Source organism: Strigops habroptila, chromosome W (assembly GCF_004027225.2).
Source record: "Strigops habroptila isolate Jane chromosome W, bStrHab1.2.pri, whole genome shotgun sequence".
Lineage (NCBI taxonomy): Eukaryota > Metazoa > Chordata > Aves > Psittaciformes > Psittacidae > Strigops > Strigops habroptila.
The window spans coordinates 17,778,642-17,798,368 of NC_044301.2; the positions used below are offsets into that span (position 1 = coordinate 17,778,642).

General features: G+C 47.6%; 1 protein-coding gene and 1 long non-coding RNA gene across 4 annotated transcripts in view; both read left to right on the top strand.

Annotated features, from left to right (window-relative positions):
* The window catches only part of LOC115619082, a 12,113-nt gene extending 2,334 nt beyond the window's left edge, over positions 1-9,779 (top strand). The window contains exons 2-3 of the long non-coding RNA XR_003994913.1: positions 2,390-2,394; positions 9,515-9,779. This is a non-coding gene — a long non-coding RNA (uncharacterized LOC115619082). The remainder of the gene's footprint in view (positions 1-2,389; positions 2,395-9,514) is intronic.
* The window catches only part of LOC115619081 (E3 ubiquitin-protein ligase KCMF1-like), a 118,057-nt gene that overhangs the window by 46,630 nt on the left and 51,700 nt on the right, over positions 1-19,727 (top strand). The gene's annotated exons all lie outside the window — the stretch shown is intronic.

The window sequence follows — 19,727 nt, forward strand, 5'->3', positions numbered from 1 at the left end:
AGATGCCAGGGAAGCTGAGAGGAAGCTGGGCTGCTTGCTCCAGGCCCAAACTGCGCAGGGGCTGCAAACGTCCAGCACTGCTCGTATAGGAAAGAAGGAGGGCAGCAACCCAGGAAGCTGGGAATTAGTCACGAGAAAAACTAACAAAAAAAGGAGGAAGAGGACAATTAACGACAAGGGGCTTCCTCCTAAATCTGATGTCCCCACCCAGAACCACTTCGCGGTTCTGTAGGAGGCTAATGAGAAAGCACCCACCACACCTAATGAGCACCCTGCTGATGCACCAGTAAAGAGGATCGCTACTGGTGCCTCCAGGAAAAAGAGGAGGGTCATAGTAGTAGGGGACTCTACTTTGAAAGGCACAGAGGCACTCATCTGCCGGCCTGATCCAGTCTTGAGGGAGGTGTGTTGCCTGCCAGGGGCTCGGATCAGGGATGTTGCTGAGAGGCTGCCTGCTCTAGTAAGTCCTGCTGACTATTACCCCCTTCTAGTGGTCCATGTGGGTGCTAGAGATATAGATAGCAGTAGCCTGGAGAACGTTAAGAAGGACTACAGAGCCCTGGGAGAGGTGGTTAGGGGCTCTGGAGCTCAGATAGTTTTTTCATCGATTCTCCAGGGCAAAGGGGAGGACCTTAAAAAAGCTAGGCGTGTCTGGCAGGTTAATAAATGGTTAGAATGGTGGTGCCATAGTCAGGGGTTTGGCTGTTTAGAACATGGGGCTCCATTTGGGAAGCCAGATCTACTGGAGGCTGGTGGAGCTGGTCTGACAAAGAAGGGGAAGAGCTGTTTTGGTAGGAGGCTTGCCAGGCTGGTCGGGAAAGCTTTAAACTAGATGCGTTGGGGGAGGGGAGCATTGATCCATCCCAACATTCCTGGTCAGTTGCCAGCACCTGTACTAAGTGCTTGGAGCGATGTAGAGATGTTCCAGCTGCCCCAGCCATTGAGTCGGCTTCATTTGGAGCTCGGCTAAGGTGCCTCTATACAAATGCCCGTAGTATGGGGAACAAGCAAGAGGAATTAGAGATGTGTGCAAGGCTATGGGAATATGATGTCATTGGTGTCACAGAAACATGGTGGGATGGCTCCTATGACTGGAGTGTTGGAATGGAAGGTTACAGGCTGTTTAGAAAAGACAGGCCAGGCAGACGGGGAGGGGGTGTTGCTATCTATGTCAGTGATAGGCTAGAGAGTATGGAACTCTGTCTGGGGATGGGTGATGAGGTAACAGAGTGTTTGTGGGTCAGGATCAAAGGGAAAACAGCAACAGGGGACATTACGGTGGGGATCTGTTACAGGCCGCCTGATCAAGAGGACTCTGTGGATGAAGCGCTCTACAGACAGATAGGAGCAGCCTCACGCTCGCAGGCCCTGGTCCTCATGGGGGACTTCAACCATCCTGACATCTGTTGGATGGACGTTACGGCCCGGCACAAGCGATCCAGGAGGTTCCTCGATTGTGTGGAAGACAACTTCCTCTTTCAAGCAGTAGAGGAGCCGACGAGGAGAGGTGCCATGATAGACCTTGTGCTCACCAACAGGGAGGGACTGGTTGGAAATGTAACGCTCCAGGGCAGCCTTGGCTCTAGTGATCACGAGATGGTTGAGTTTGAGATCCTCAGGACGGTGAGAAGAGCGTGCAGCAAGCTCACTGCCCTGGACTTCAAGAAAGCAGACTTTGGCCTCTTCAGGAACCTCCTTAGTAAGATTTCATGGGATACAGTCCTAGAGGGCAGGGGGGCCCAAGACTGCTGGTCGATATTCAAGGATCACCTGCTACATGCTCAGGAGTGTTGCATCCCGACTAGAAGAAAGTGCAGCAGGAGGGCCAGGAGACCTCCATGGATGGACAAGGAGCTGCTGAGGAAACTTAGAGGGAAAAAAGAAGCTTATAGAAGGTGGAAGCGAGGACAGGTGGCCTGGGAAGAATACAGGAGCATTGCCCGAGAAGCTAGGGACCAGGTTAGGAAAGCTAAGGCCCAGCTAGAATTAAGTTTGGCAAGGGATGTAAAAGATAACAGGAAAGGATTCTATAGATGCATAGCAAATAAAAGACAGACTAGGGACAATGTGGGCCCTCTCCAGAAGCTATCAGGAGAACTGGCTACCCTGGATTTGGAGAAGGCTGAGGTTCTTAATGACTTCTTTGCCTCAGTCTTCACCAGCAAATGCTCTGACCACACAACCCAAGTCTTGGTAAGCAAATGCAGGGACTGTGAGAACGAAGACCTTAGGCCCACTGTAGGAGAGGATCAGGTTCGAGACCATCTTAAGAACCTGAACGTGCACAAGTCCATGGGACCTGATGAAATCCATCCACGGGTCCTGAAGGAGCTGGCAAATGAAGTTGCTAAGCCACTGTCCATCATATTTGAAAAATCCTGGCAGTCAGGTGAAGTTCCCGATGACTGGAAGAAGGGTAATATAACCCCCATTTTCAAGAAGGGGAAGGTGGAAGACCCGGGGAACTACAGACCAGTCAGCCTCACCTCTGTGCCTGGCAAAATCTTGGAAGAGTTTCTCCTGGAAAACATGCTAAGGCACATGAAAAACAACGAGGTGGTTGGTGACAGCCAACATGGCTTCACTAAGGGCAAATCCTGCCTGACCAATTTGGTGGCCTTCTATGATGGAGCCACGGAACTGATGGACAGCGGCAGAGTAGTTGATGTCATCTACCTCGACTTGTGCAAAGCATTCGACACTGTCCCGCATGACATCCTTGTCTCTAAATTGGAGAGACATCAATTTGATAGATGGACCACTCGGTGGATAAAAAACTGGCTCGATGGCCACACACAAAGAGTTGTGGTAAATGGCTCGATGTCCAGTTGGAAACCTGTAACGAGTGGTGTCCCTCAGGGATCGGTGTTGGGACCGGTCCTGTTCAACATCTTTGTCGGCGACATGGACAGTGGGATTGAGTGCGCCCTCAGCAAGTTTGCCGACGACACCAAGCTGTGTGGTTCGGTTGATACGCTGGAGGGAAGGGATGGCATCCAGAGGGACCTTGACACGCTTGAGAGGTGGGCAGATGCCAACCTTATGAAGTTTAACCAAGCCAAGTGCAAGGTCCTACACCTGGGTCGGGGCAACCCCAGGCACTGCTACAGGCTGGGCAGAGAAGAGATTCAGAGCAGCCCTGCAGAGAAGGACTTGGGGGTGTTGGTTTACGAGAAGCTTAACATGAGCCGGCAGTGTGCACTTGCAGCCCAGAAAGCCAACCGCATCCTGGGCTGCATCAAAAGAAGCGTGACCAGCAGGTCAAAGGAGGTGATCCTGCCCCTCTACTCTGCTCTTGTGAGACCCCACTTGGAGTACTGCGTACAGTTCTGGTGTCCTCAACATAAAAAGGACATGGAGCTGTTGGAGCGAGTCCAGAGGAGGGCCACGAGGATGATAAGAGGGCTGGAGCACCTCCCATATGAAGACAGGCTGAGAAAGTTGGGGCTGTTCAGCCTGGAGAAGAGAAGGCTGCGTGGTGACCTCATAGCAGCCTTCCAGTATCTGAAGGGGGTCTGCAAGGATGCTGGGGAGGGACTCTTCCTTAGGGACTGTAGTGGTAGGACAAGGGGTAATGGGTTCAAACTTAAACAGAGGAAGTTTAGATTAGATATAAGGAAGAAGTTCTTTACAGTGAGGGTGGTGAAGCACTGGAATGGGTTGCCCAGGGAGGTTGTGGATGCTCCATCCCTGGCGGTGTTCAAGGCCAGCTTGGACAGAGCCTTGGACCACGTGGTTTAGGACAAGGTGTCCCTGTCCATGGCAGGGGGGTTGGAACTAGATGATCTTAAGGTCCTTTCCAACCCTTACTATTCTATGATTCTATGATTCTAAGTTTAGATTAGACATAAGGAAGAAGTTCTTTACAGTGAGGGTGGTGAAGCACTGGAATGGGTTGCCCAGGGAGGTTGTGGATGCTCCATCCCTGGCGGTGTTCAAGGCCATGTTGGACAGAGCCTTGAGCCACGTGGTTTAGGGCAAGGTGTCCCTGCCCATGGCAGGGGGGTTGGAACTAGATGATCTTAAGGTCCTTTCTAAACCTTACGATCCTATGATTCTATGATTCTATGATTGTCCCAGAAGCTAGGGACCAGGTTAGGAAAGCTAAGGCCCAGCTAGAATTAATTTTGGCAAGGGATGTGAAAGATAACAGGAAAGGATTCTATAGATACATAGTAAACAAAAGACATACTAGGGACAACGCGGGCCCTCTCCGGAAGCTATCAGGAGAACTGGCTACCATGGATTTGGAGAAGGCTGAGGTTCTTAATGACTTCTTTGCCTCAGTCTTCACTGGCAAATGCTCTGACCACACCACAAAAGTCTTGGAAAGCAGATCCAGGGACTGAAAATGAAGACTTTAGGCCCACTGTAAGACAGGATCAGATTTGAGACCATCTTAAGAACCTGAACATGCACAAGTCCATGGGACCTGAAGAAATCCGTCCGCGGGTCCTGAAGGGGCTGGCGAATGAAGTTGCTAAGCCACTGTCCATCATATTTGAAAAGTCATGGCAGTCAGGTGAAGTTCCTGACGACTGGAAAAGGTAAATATAACCCCCATTTTCAAGAAGGGGAAGGTGGAATCACCAGGGAACTACAGACCAGTCAGCCTCACCTCTGTGCCTGGCAAAATCTTGGAGCATATTCTCCTGGAAAACATGCTAAGGCACATGAAAAACAACGAGGTGGTTGGTGACAGCCAACATGGATTCACTAAGGGCAAATCCTGCCTGACCAATTTGGTGGCCTTCTATGATGGAGCCATGGAACTTATGGACAGGGGCAGAGCAGTTGACGTCATCTACCTCGACTTGTGCAAAGCGTTCGACACTGTCCCACACGACATCCTTGTCTCTAAACTGGAGAGACATCAGTTTGATAGATGGACCACTCGGTAGATAAAGAACTGGCTCAATGGCCGCATGCAAAGAGTTGTGGTAAATGGCTCAATGTCCAGTTGGAAACCTGTAACAAGTGGTGTCCCTCAGGGATCGGTGTTGGGACTGGTCCTGTTCAACATCTTTGTCAGGAACATGGACAGTGGGATTGATGTGCCCTCAGCAAGTTTGCCGACGACACCAAGCTGTGTGGTTCGGTTGGTATGCTGGAGGGAAGGGATGGCATCCAGAGGGACCTTGACACGCTTGAGAGGTGGGCAGATGCCAACATTATGAAGTTTAACCAAGCCAAGTGTAAGGTCTTACACCTGGGCCAGGGCAATCCCAGGCACAGCTACAGGCTGGGCAGAGAAGAGATTCAGAGCAGCCCTGCAGAGAAGGACTTGGGGGTGTTGGTTGATGAGAAACTGAACATGAGCCAGCAGTGTGCACTCACAGCCCAGAAAGCCAACCATATCCTGGGCTGCATCTAAAGCAGCGTGACCAGCAGGTCAAAGGAAGTGATCCTGCCCCTCTACTCTGCTCTTGTGAGACCTCACTTGGAGTATTGTGTACAGTTCTGGTGTCCTCAACATAAAAAGGACATGGAGCTGTTGGAGCGAGTCCAGAGGAGGGCCACGAGGATGATAAGAGGGCTGGAGCACCTCCCATATGAAGACAGGCTGAGAGAGTTGGTGCTGTTCAGCCTGGAGAAGGGAATGCTGCGTGGACACCTCCTAGCAGCCTGGCAGTATCTGAAGGGGGTCTATAAGGATGCTGGGGAGGGACTCTTCCTTAGGGACTGTAGTGGTAGGACAAGGGGTAATGGCTTGAAACTTAAACAGGGGAAGTTTAGATTAGACATAAGGAAGAAGTTCTTTACAGTGAGGGTGTTGAAGCACTGGAATGGGTTGCCCAGGGCGGTTGTGGATGCTCCATCCCTGGCGGTGTTCAAGGCCAGGTTGGACAGAGCCTTGGGTGACATGGTTTAGTGTGTCCTGTCCCTGCCCATTGCAGAGGGGTTGGAAGTAGATGATCTTAAGGTCCTTTCCAGCCCTTTCTATCCTATGATTCTATGATTCTGCTGCCAAGGGGATTGAGAAAAACGCATTGGCAGTATCAGTTGTGGCATCCCACTTGGCTGCCTTTGATTCCAGTTCATATTGAAGTTCTAGCATGTCCGGTATGGCTGCACTCAATGGTGGTGTGACTTCATTCAGGCCACTATAGTCTACTGTTAGTCTCCACCCTTCACTAGACTTTTGCACTGGCCCTGTGGGGCTATTAAAGGGTGAGCGGGTCCTGCTGATCACTCCTTGGCTCTCCAGTCTACGGATCACCTTATGGATGGGAATCATGGAGTCTCGGTTGGTGCGATATTGCCACTAGTGCACTGTTGTGGTCATGACTGGCACTTGTTCTTTGACCTTCAGCAACCCCACAACAGAAGGATCCTCTGAGAGACCAGGCAAGGTGGACAGCTGCTTTATTTCCTCTGTCTCCAAGGCAGCGATACCAAAAGCCCATCTATACCCTTTTGGGTCTTTGAAGTACTCTCTCCTAAGATAGTCTATGCCAAGGATGCATAGAGCCCTTGGACCATTCACAATGGGGTGCTTTTGCCACTTTCTCCTAGTCAGGCTGATTTCAGCCTCCAGTACAGTTAACTCTCGGGATCCTCCTGTCACTCCAGAAATATAATGGGTTCTACCCCTTGATACCTTGATGGCATCAGGGTACACTGTGCACCGGTATCTCCTAGAGCCTTATACTTCTGTGGGACTGATGTGCCAGGCCATCTGATCCACACAGTCCAGTAAACCCGATTGTCCCTCTCCTCCACCTGGATGGAGGCAGGGCCCCTCTAATTGTGATCATAAGATTGTCCATTTATGTCTTGTAGAAAGGGATTAGTATTCCTTATCACAGGAGCTGGAGTAAAATTAGCTCTTCCACTCCATCTGGGAAACTGCTCACCAGAGACTGGAGCAGCAGCTTTCCTGGGAGGATCATCCTTGACCGTTGTTCTCCTCTTCAGTTCACGCACCCGTTGCTCCAGAACTGAGGTAGGTTTTCCATCCCACTTTCTCATGTCTTCTCCATGATCCCGCAGGTAAAACCATAGGGTGGCCCGTGGCGTGTACCTCCTATATTTTCTTTCTCGAGCAGTAGGGCGCCTTCTGTTAATAGTTGAGACATGGATTGGTGCACATGGGGAGCTGGATGGATAGGATAAATCGTCTCTCAGTTGTTTGAACTCCTGGGACAAGAGTTTTTCCACAGCTGAAATGATGGAAGGGGTGAGATTGTCTTTGAATTCTCAGAGTTGACGAATCAGGTCATCCACTGTTGGTGATATTCCGTCATTCCAGGTCATTGATGCCGATGATTGGGCATATGATGATGGTGCACTCCGTGTAAGTTTCCGCCACATGGATCGTATACATTCGCCTTCATCTGGATCTACGGATGTGTTCCTGGCATCCGGCCTATGATAGATCATCTCTATAATGGCTGATTCCCTCAGGGACTGGATGCCTTTCTCTATCGTGGTCCAGTTGGCTGAGCGACTCGTAATATCGTCTTTGTAGGGAAACCTTTCCTTCACAGCTGCCAGGAGCCACCTCCAAAGGCTGAGGGCTCGCTTCTCTCTTGCAATCGCTTTGTTAATTCCTCCTTCCCTAGCAAGTGATCCCAGCTGCTTGGCTTCCCTACCTTCTAGTTCGTGACCGTCGGTCCCATTGTCCCAGCATCGGAGCAACCAGGTGATAATGTGCTCCCCTGGAAGACAGGTGAAATCTTTTCCTTGGTCGAGGTCCGGGGTCGAGAAGTGACCTCTTCTTCTTCTTCTTCTTCCTCTGACCCACGTAGTAGTAACTCTTGTTCAGATGCTGTCCCCTGTAGTAATTGCATTGGGACTTCATCTTTCTTCACTGCAGGGGTTGCTCTTTGTGCCTCTCATTTGCTTTTCCTTACAGGGGCAACAGATATTGTTGCACGTTGGCCATTTGGTTTAGTTGCAGTGTTTGTCACTGTGGTTGGTGTAGCTCCTGTGCTTGGACTTGGAGTAGCTGCATTGTCTGTTGCTTTGACATTAGATCCAGAGACATTTTTTTCCCATTGAAGGTGCTGGATAGTGTTGAGCAGGGCTCTGTAGGCATAGGCCAAGCCTCAGCACGTTGCCATCATTTGTCCCTCTCTGGTATAAACAGAACGACAGCACACCTCGTTTAAGTGTTTTACTAGTTTTTCTGGATGTTGCACTTGTTCAGGGGTGAAGTTCCAAAGCACTGGAGGGGCCCACTGGCCTAGATACTTGCCCATACTATCCCACACACCCTACCACTCATGACTGTCCAGCCTCAGGGAAAATCTCTTGGTGGTCCTCCTATATCGTCATCTAACCCTAGACCAGATTTGAACCCGATACTGCTTAACTTTCGAGATCAGATGAAATAGGGTGTTCCCAGGGTGGGATGGCCATGGGTAAAACACACTCCGTATGTTTGCCAACATGCTGATCCCCAGCATAATCATCAGGCAGGTCTCAAGGGTATTCAAAGGCCATCCAAAACCTTCAGAACTCTCAAATGCTGCTGTCAATAGGCTGGTGGGGGAGCGGGGGTGTAAGGGAATGCCTCCTTCGTAGCTTGACCCCCCGAGGAAAAAAAAAGATATGCAATTGCAAAAAAATTTCATTATATACCTCCCAAAGCATAGAGGTGATGGCCACACCGGAAGCGCAAGCCAGACCAGTTTCATGATCAAAGAGTCTATTGCATTACAAGTCATTACCATGAAGTACAGTGGAACAAGAACCTTAGCCCAGGCCCCACAGCCGATAAATGCTATAATAGCAAATAGTGGCTGTAAGTAAGGTACGACATGCTGAAACTCTGAGATCAAGCGCAACAACTGTGAGTGCCAATAAATCAACATTGTGACAAGTGACTATTAATCCAAAACAATGCATGCTTATCATAAATATGATTAGACACACTCTGGTCATATTTGTTGTTATCTCAACCCCTCGTGCCCCATGTTGCGCGCCACAAAGAACTGTTGTGGTTTAAGCCCAGCCGGTAACTCGGAACCTCGCAGCTGCTCGCTCGCTCCCCCCCTTCCTCCTCTCCCCTCTCCCGGAGGGATGGGGAGGAGAATCAAAAGAATGTAACTCCCACAGGTTGAGATAAGAGCAGTCCAGTAACTAAGATATAATGCAAAACCGCTACTGCTACCACCAATAATAATAATGATAAGGGAAATAACAAGGGGAGAGGATACATTTGCTCACCACCTGCCGACTGATACCCAGACTGACCCGAGCAGCAATCTGGGCTTTCCGGGTAGCTCCCCCCAGTTTATATACTGGGCAAGAGCTGCCATGATATGGAATACCCCTTTGGCCAGTTTGGGTCAGGTGTCCTGTCTCTGCTTCCTCCCGGCTTCCCCTCCTCCCTGGCAAAGCATGAGACTGACAAAGTCCTTGGTCGGAGTAAATATTACTTAGCAACAACTGAAAACATCGGTGTTCTCAGCGTCGTTCCCAGGCTGAAAGTCAGAAACACAGCACTGTACCAGCTACTAAGAAGGAGAAAAAATGACTGCTGTAGCTGAACCCAGGACATGGTCAGAGTGCTGGAAGGCTTGTCCTTTGAGGAGTGGCTAAGGACTCTGGGGTTGTCTAGTTTGGAGATAAAGAGGCTGAGGGGTGACCTCATTACTCTCTACAGCTTCCTGAGGATGGGAAGTATAAAGGGAAGATGCTGATGTCTTCTCCCTGATATCCAGTGATAGGATGCATAGGAATGTTTCAAAGCTCTGTCAGGGGATTTAGACTGGACATTAGCAAGCATTTCTTTACTGAAAGGGTGGTGAAACTCTGGAACAGGCTTCCTAGAAAGGTGGTCGATGCCCCAGGCGTGTCCGTGTTTAAGAGGCATTTGGACAATGCCCTTAACAACATTCCTTAAGTTTTAGTCAGCCCTGAAGAGGTCGGGCAGTTAGACTAGATGATCGTTTGTAGATCCCTTCCAACTGAACTATTCTATTCTCAATCTCCGTGGAGAACCACGCAGCCACTCACTCACTCCCCCCCTTCTTCCCCCCCTAACTCCCGGAGGCATGGGGAGGAGAATCAAAAGAATGTAACTCCCACGGGTTGAGATAAGAACAGTCCAATAACTAAGGTATAATACAAAACCACTACTGCTACCACCATTAATAATAATGGTAAGGGAAATAACAAGGGGAGAGAATATAAAACTGAAAAGGGAAAGGAAAACAATAAACACAAGTGATGCCCAATACAATTGCTCATCACCCGCCAACTGATACCCAGCCCGAGCCAAGCAATGATCTGGTCCTTCTGGGTAACTCCCCCCAGTTTATATACTGGGCATGATATGCTGTGGTATGGAATACCCCTTTGGCTACTTTGGGTCAGGTGTCCTGTCTCTGCTTCCTCCTGGCTTCTTGTGCCCCTCCTCCCTGGCAGACCATGAGACTGCAAAAGTCCTTGATCGGGGTAAATATTATTTATCAACAACTGAAAACATCAGTTTGTTATCAGCGTTGTTCCCAAGCTAAAAGTCAAAAACACAGCACTGCACCAGCTACTAAGAAGGAGAAAAATAACTGTTACAGCTGAACCCAGGACAGCATCCCATTTCTGAACTGTGGCCTTTTGAGCTACTCCCTCTGGAGAAGGCGATCCATTAAGGATTGGATTCAGAAGAGGAAAAGGACCCCGTACTATAACATCTTGTGAAGTGTGTAGTTTCTCAGCTTCTTTAACAGCTCTAGTGAGGGAAAGGACCCCCTTTTCTCAATCTGAATACTGCTGTTCGATTTCTTTAAATGAGATAGAAGAAAATAGTAGAGGCCTAGCTGGTCATTGTGTGGTCCCTTTTGGAACACACCACAATATGAAGCATGGGTGGCAAATCCCCACTCCACTCTTAACAGATCCTGCAGGTGCAGTGGACCTAGTCTCTGATAGGCTTTGAGTTAATCTTTCAGAGTATTAAGGGCTTCCGTAAGTTGTGGAGTCCAGTCCCATAACTTATTTTTCCAAAGCTAATTGTGTAATGGGCAAGCAATTACCAAAACCCCAGTAGATGTTTTCTCCAATAATCTAATGCACCTAGCAACTGTTGTAATTCTGTTTTATTGCCCGGGGTTTGTCCCTTGATGCTTGATAGGGTATCATCAGGTACTACAACAGTTTCTGCTACCCACCAAGCCCCTAAGAATTTAACTTCTTGTCTGAGGCATTTGGAGGGTGGAATGTTTGGCTGATTTTTATTCAATAGGTTCCAGCCACTTGCCCCACCTGTTCTTTATTGTCTCCACCAATTAGGATATTATCTATATATTGATATATGCGGACACCTGCTGGCATCTCCATAGTATCGAGGAGCTTGACTTAAGGCATTGTGGGCAACAGTGGGGGAGTGTTTATACCCTTGCAGTGTTACCACAAAAGTCGGTCAGAGAAACTCTCTGAGACTCAATGTGGAGTTTCAGAAAGCAGCATTCTTTATTGCAGCGCTGGGCACACACGTGAATAGTTTTTCAAAGGTGAGTGCACCCGTTACTTGCTGGCAGTGGCTACATATATATTTAGCATACTCATGCATCTTTGCAGCTTTTCCAGGAACTAATTATAATATTTGCATCCTAATTAAGCATGCACTGTCTTGCTGACTGGGGGTCTCTGGTGGTCACCAATAGTCTTTCTCACTGTGTTTACTGAATGACCTCAGTGCTTGTGCACGCTCACAAGGTCCTAGTGCTGAGTTAGCAGTGGTATGTCCTTGCTTTTGTTCTGTTCCAGTCTCTGTTATCTTGAAGGCTGGCATCCTTGGTCTTATTTACTGTCTCCTTAGTTGTTATCAATCCCATGATTTTCCTTCCCCCGTCAGCTGAACATTCCTTTCTCCCTATGTGTTAGCAAGTTAGAACAGTTTGCTGTATTTTACTATGTTAAAGTCATATGCACTATTGTTAGTTTAAACCTGTAATTTAAGCCTACGCTTCCCCCCTTTGAGACTTATAGGATATATATGTATATATAAGTAAGTCTCATTCTATGCCCTTTACCCATATTTGATTCTAATACACCATCGTGACTAGTGTCCTGGGTTCAGCTACAGCAGTCATTTTTCTCCTTCTTAGTAGCTGGTGCAGTGCTGTGGTTTTTAACTTTCAGCCTGGGAACAACGCTGATAACACTGATGTTTTTAGTTGTTGCTAAGTAATGTTTACTCCGACCAAGGACTTTCTCAGTCTCATGCTCTGCCAGGGAGGAGGGGAAGCCGGGAGGAAGCAGAGACAGGACACCTGACCCAAACTAGCCAAAGGGGTTTTCCATACCATGGCACGTCATGCCCAGTATATAAACTGGGGGGAGTTACCCGGAAGGCCCAGATCGCTGCTCGGGTCGGGCTGGGTATCGGTCGGCAGGTGGTGAGCAATTGTATCCTCTCCACTTGTTATTTCCCTTATCATTATTATCATTGGTGGTAGCAGTAGTGGTTTTGTATTATACCTTAGTTGCGGGATTGCTCTTATCTCAACCCGTGGGAGTTACATTCTTTCGATTCTCCTCCCCATCCCTCTGGGAGCGGGGGGAGGAAGAAGGGGGGGAGTGAGTGAGCGGCTGTGTGGTTCTGAGTTACCGGCTGGGCTCAAACCACGACACTAGCAACTATAGAATCATGATACACGCTAAGATACAAACACAAATTATTATTATAATGATCACAAACAAGTTTTTTAACCATATCCAATTTGGTAGCGAAGAAGTAAGTCCATGCCATAATTCTTCAAATCCCTAGGAAGTATCATCTCTAGTGGCCTGATGTAAGATCTTTGTCTGCTTCCAGATTTCTGCTAGATCTGTGGATATTCTGCCACTCTGGTCTATGTATGTGCAACAACTTGTATTTATAACTGTACAAACACTGCCTTGAGAGGCGAATCATAAATCGAGGGTCATCCTGTTTTGCAGCTCTACTTCACGAGCCATATTGGTGTGACAAGGGAAAGCCTCTGGCCAACCAGAAAACGTATCTATTAGTACCAATATATACCTGAGCCCATTATGCCATGGCAATTCTGTAAAGTCCACTTGCCAATAGTCTCCTGGACAATTGCCTTTGTTGTTCCAGGTGGGGATCTCTTAGCATGGTAAACAAGGTTCACACTTCTTTATAACACTTTTATAATTCCAGCCATTTGCATACTCAGAACTTGGAGCTTCAAAGTCTCGGTCATTGATTCTGTTCCCCCATGAGTTGCCTGGTGATTTTCTTCAGCTATTTTTAGGAGGCTGGGCAATTATTACTTGCCTGCTTGGAGTAACCCACCATCCTTCATCATTCTTCTTGGCTCCTAATAAACTAGGTAATATTAATAAAAGGTCCCCACCCACAGCTGCTTTGGCTGCTTTGTCAGCAACAAAATTACCAATATTCACTGGAGCGTTATCAAATTGATATGCCTTGCAGTGCATTATTGCTACCTTCCAAGGTAACTGGACTCCTTTTAACAGTTATATTTTATAGGGGACCCCTGAGACGTTGTCGTGGTTTAAGCCCAGCCAGTAACTCGGAACCACACAGCTGCTCGCTCACTCCCCCCCTTCTTCCTCCCCCCACTCCCGGAGGGATGGGGAGGAGAATGGAAAGAATGTAACTCCCACGGGTTGAGATAAGAACAGCCCAGTAACTAAGGTACCATACAAAACCACTGCTACTACCACCAATAATAATAATGATAAGGGAAATAACAAGGGGAGAGGATACAATTGCTCACCACCCGCTGACCGATACTGTCGTGGTTTGAGCCCAGCCGGTAACTCAGAACCACACAGCCGCTCGCTCGCTCCCCCCCTTCCTCCCCCCGCTCCGAGAGGGATGGGGAGGAGAATCAGAAGAATGTAACTCCCACGGGTCGAGATAAGAGCAGTCCCGCAACTAAGGTATAATACAAAACCACTACTGCTACCACCAATGATAATAATGATTAGTGAAATAACAAGGGGAGAGGATACAATCGCTCACCACCCGCTGACCGATACCCAGCCCGACCCGAGCAGCGATCTGGGCCTTCCGGGTAACTCCCCCCGGTTTATATGCTGGGCATGACGTGCCATGGTATGGAAAACCCCTTTGGCTAGTTTGGGTCAGGTGTCCTGTCTCTGCTTCCTCCCGGCTTCCCCTCCTCCCTGGCAAAGCATGAGACTGAGAAAGTCCTTGGTTGGAATAAACATTACTTAGCAACAACTAAAAACATCAGTGTTATCAGCGTTGTTCCCAGGCTGAAAGTTAAAAAACACAGCACTGCACTAGCTACTAAGAAGGAGAAAAATGACTGCTGTAGCTGAACCCAGGACAGAGGTTAACAATCCCCTTTCTTTCCATATGACCCCATGGGCATGAACAATTCCAAAAGCAAATTTTGACTTTCTGACAATTCCGGAACTCTCAGTAGCACAATCAGCTTGGCTTTCTGTGCTGATGTGTTGGGGGGTCAGGGCTTTAGCCTCTATTATCTCCACAAACAGTTCGTAGTCCACATCCTTCAGGGATGTATCTTGTAGGTCGGTATGACTGGAATGCACCTCCTCAGCAGTTTATAAACAGTTGTGAGTCAGCTCTCCTGCTTCTGGATCAGTTGTCACGATCACTGTTGGGTTCAAAAGGTTAGTTACTTTCAATTCTATGTCCTCTTGTTCCAAAAGCACAGCCTGATATTTTTACAGCCTGCTTGGGGAAAGCCAGTGACTGCTTTTCTGTTCCAGGATGGTTGTTAGCACATGAGGTACAAATACTGTCCATTTTTGTCCAAAAGTACTTGATAAATTTTTCCTATTAGAGGCTCTAGTCCTTTTCTTACTTCTGGTTTTCTGGGATATTGTTTCTGTCTTACTGGTCCAATGTTTGGTTTCAGATGAATAGTTACTGCTTCTGCATTTCGTGATCGTCCCGGTGCTCCAGCAGCCCATACTGGTGGGGTAACTGCATTCCCCACTTCCTCTGGTATATCCGGCTCAGTGGCTGGTTTCTGTAACATAAAAACTTGGGCCTCCACAGTCTTTTCATCAGGAAGATGTATCTGAATTTTTCTTTCTTTAAACCTAATTTATGCATGTAATTTACTCAGTATATCTCTATCCAATAACAACATGGGGCACTTGGGCATGGAAAGAAATTGATGGGTCAACATCCGTTTGCCAGTTTTAAAATTTAGAGATTGAAAGACAGGCCGGGTTCTTGTCCACCCTGTGGCACCAATGACTGAAGCTGTTTGCTTGATTAATTACCCTTTACAAGTATTTATAGCAGAATAAGTAGCTTCTGTTTCTACAAGAAATTTTACCTTATCATTCCCCAACCTAACTGTAACCAGGGACTCTGTTGGGGAGGGTTTTGAATCTTCCCCTGCTCCTCCTCAATCTTCATCTAAAGTCATCGATTTGTCTGCCCTGACATTCCACTAAATCTCCAGTGTTTATTTTGGCTCTGAGGGCATTCTCTCTTCCAGTGCTCCCTCTGTTTACAAATTGCACACTGATCATTCTCTCAGTGAACCCGTGGAGTCTGTTCACAAACCTTTCCATGTAATCCTTCTTTCCGACCCTTTCCTCCCGGGCAGCTCCCCCCTTTCCTGCTTTCCTGGGTGAGAGCAACAGCCAACAGTTTTCTTTTTTTTTCTCCCCCTATTCTTTTCCTTCTTCCTTTCAACTTCTCTGTTATTATACACTCTCCAGGCTGTTTCCAGCAGTTAATTGAGTGACCGAGAATTTGTCCTTCCCAATTTTTGCAGCTTGCATTTAATAACTGGATTTGATTGACCAGTAAAAATATAAGATAACTGTGCTGCATCTTTTTCAGGGTCCATATTAGTATACTTCCTAGCTGTCGCCATAATTTCATAAAAGGCAGACGGAGATTCCTCTTTCCCCTGTTCTACTTGATATAATTTTGCCTAATTCTTTGTTTTAGGAATCACATTTTTCATTCCAACCAAAACCATCTGCTGATACTTGGTTACTAGATCCTGCTCAGCCAGAACATTCGGATCCCATTTAGGGTTTGTGGAGGGAAAGTGGTCGTCCACTGACCCCTCCCGGGCCCCCTGAGGATGGATCTTTTCTGCCTTCTCCTTTGCTTTTGCCAGCACTATACTTTTATCATTGTATGTTACCGAAGTATCACTTGTAAATCATTCCAGTCTGGATCTTGCATTCTAATAATCATCTCCATCACTTTAGATACTTTCTTAGGATCTTCCCTATAGGGCCCAGCTAACTCTTTCCAGGCTCATAAATTTGACACGGAAAACGGCACCTTGATAGTCACTGGTCCCTCCACCCCTACTCCCTGGCATAAGGGAGCTTGTATACCTCGAGGAGCACCTTTCCTTGTTCACCTCACGATGGGGCTAGAGCTCTCTTCCCCATCTGAATTCAAATCTGCCCCCCCCCTTGTTCCTTGTTTTAATTTGTGGTCCAACTAATAATTCCACATCCTCTTTTTCCTGCCTATATCTAGTACACTGCTTACCAATACTACACGCAGAGCATCATCTCTTGAGTGGTTTCTTATTATCCTTTTCCAGTGCTAATACCATAGGATCTTTAGATATATGCATACACCCCTTTTGCAAGTCTGAATTATTCCACAAATGAAAGAATAAATCGACATACCATAACTCATTCCACTTTGCCTCCCTTCGACAAAACAGTGTCAATTGCAAAATCATAATTAATTGTACCATTCACAGGCCACTTTGCCCCAGACTCCAGCTTATACAGTGGCCACCATTGATTACAATACTTTATCAAAGTCTCCTGAGTGACTGTCACCCAGGGGATCCACCAATTTGTTTCCATTGTTGCAAAATGCAACCCAATGGGGATTTCTTCAAAATCCCCCCTATGGGGGCAGTGGTACCCATGATCCTGACCTCCACCCAAATACCAGTGTCCAAACAACCAAACTAACCTTACGCACTGCACAGGGCGTCCCCTGCATCTCATGTGGAAAGGGACCAGAAAGAACGCCTTTTAAAGAAATAACATCAGCGTCTTACTGAGGTCCCAAGTCGGTCCAGGGAGCTGTAGTTCCTTTCAGGGAAATTCCCTGACACCAGCATGAAGGTCCCAGAGACTCCCCGGATCCACGGGAAACACGGCAGAGGGTCCCTGTTCAGGCACCAAATTGTTACTGTAAAAGTCGGTCAGAGAAACTCTCTGAGACTCAATGCGGAGTTTCAGAAAGCAGCATTCTTTATTGCAGCGCTGGGCGCACATGCAAACCGTTTTTCAAAGGTGAGTGCACCCGTTACTTGCTGGCAGTGGCTACATATATATTTAGCATACTCATGCATCTTTTCCAGGAAATGATTTGCATATTCATGAGATTTTTTTCAGGAACTAATTATAATATCTGCATCCTAATTACACATGCGCTTTCCTGCTGAGTGGGGGTCTCTGGTGGTCGCCGATAGTCTTCCTCACTGTGTTTGCAGAATGACCTCAGTGCTTGTGCACACTCACAAGGTCCTAGTGCTGAGTTAGCAGTGGTATGTCCTTGCTTCTGTTCTGTTCCAGTCTCGCGCCACTCTGTTATCCTGAAGGCTGGCATCCTTGGTCTTATTTACTGTCTCCTTAGTTGTTATCAGTCCCGTGATGTTCCTTCCCCCATCAGCTGAACATTCCTTTCTCTTTGTGTTAGCAAGTTAGAACAGTTTGCTGTATTTTACTGTTAGATTAAAGCCACACACACTATTGTTAGTTTAAATCTATGATTTAAGCCTACAGCAGGAGTTAGTTAAAGGTGTACTGCATCCCCTCCCAAGTAAAAGCAAACTGAGGTTTGTCTTCTTCCCTTAGGGTAACCATAAAAAACATATCCTTAACTGAGGTTTGTCTTCTTCCCTTAGGGTAACCATAAAAAACATATCCTTAACATCTAGAGTGGCCATCCAGGGGTGTGCAGCAGCTTGTATTGCTGTCACTACAGAGGTTATGTTTGGAACAGCAGCAGTCAGTGGAGGAGTATTACTATTCAGTTTCCTGTATTCATTTGTTAAACGCCACTGGCCATCAGCCTTATGGACTGGCCAGACTGGAGAGTTATAAGGGGAGTGCGAATGACTTATAATGTGTCTCTTCTCTAGATCTTTAATTACTTCAGAGATGCCTCGTTTGGCAGTGATTGGCAGCAGATATTGAGACACGCAGGTTGTTCTAGATTATGGTAGTGTAGGGGCAGTCTGCAAAAGCCTCACATGAGCAACTTCCGCCTCTCTGCATCCAAAACTCCACAATCTGCCATTGGGTAGATACCATTGCTTGCCTGTTAGTATGTCAAATTCTAATATATTTTCCTTGTGAGGACTTAGAGCCACTTCCACAGCTGTTGTCCTCTTCTCCCCAGGTAGCCAGAATTGATTTCGAGCTAAGGGTAATTTTTCTGCTACACCGGTTACCCCCACTATATTTATAGCTTTCCTTGTCAGTTTAATTCCCAACTTCTCTGCTTGCTGTTTATTTAAAACACTAATTTGGTCCCCGTATCAATTAAAAATCCCAGACTTCTAGCTTTGGCCCCACAGGGGGGGCTCCTTATCAACAGACCATTGGCAGGTATTCACCATGCAGAGTGGGCAGCCCGAGCCCAAACCACGACTTCTAGTTTTCTAACCCCTTCAGGTCCTCCCCAAAAGGTGCAGAAGGGTTAAAGGTACTGTTGCTAGGGTGGGGCGGTCACCTGTCTTTCTGGACTCCTCACTGTTCCTCCCAGCAATTCCACCATTTTCCAGATGCGATCAGTGTGTTGACCAGTGATCTGGACAGTTCGGGATCCCAGTGGGGTGGCCAGGCTGGGCTGGGCTGGGGTTTCTGGCCAACCTGCCAGACCTTCCTGCTCCTGTCCGCACCACCCTCCAATTTAGCACCCATGGGTGACTATATTGTGTAATGTCTCCGCCCAAGTCAAAACGTGCTTGGGGGTATTCTGAGGGGCTTGCCAATTGTGCTTAATGGCTGCCTGAATTCTCTCCCAAAGAGACTGAACAAATATTTTCAGGGTGTCTGGTAATCCTCTGAGGAGGGGTCTGAGGTGGCTGGGGTCTACTGGAGCGGCCATTGGTACTCAGTGCAGCACTCTCATACATTGCTTGGATGCAAGCAGCCTTTTGCACTCCCTCTGGTAGCTCTGACAGTCCTTTAATAGTGACAGGCTCTCCTCTCTCCCTTGGGTCTTGTCCTCGTTTTGCTGGGATAGAGTTAATTTTCTTCCTAATAGCTGGTGCAGTGCTGTGTTTTGGCTTCAGTCTGAGAACAATGCCAATAACACACTGATGTTTTAGTTGTTGCTCAGTAGCACTTACCCTGGTCAAGGACTTTTCAGTCTCTCGTGCTCTGCCAGTGAGGAGTGGCACGGGAAGCCAGGAGGGAGCAGAGACAGGGCACCTGACCCAAAGTAGCCACAAGGGCATTCCATACCACAACACATCATGCCCAGTATAGAAACTGGGGGGAGTTACCTGGAAGGCCCAGATCGCTGCTCAGGTCGGGCTGGGTATCAGTTGGCGGGTGCTGAGCAATTGTATTGGGCATCACTTGTGTTTATTGTTGTTTTTTTCCTTTTCCCCTTTTGGTTTTATATTTTCTTCCCTTGTTATTTCCCTTATCATTATTATTATCATTAGTGGTATATTGTACTTCAGTTATTAATCTGTTCTTATCTCAACCTGCAGGTTTTACATTCCTTTGATTCTCCTCCCCATGCCGCCCGGGGAGGTGGGAAAGGAGGGATGAGCAAGCGGCTG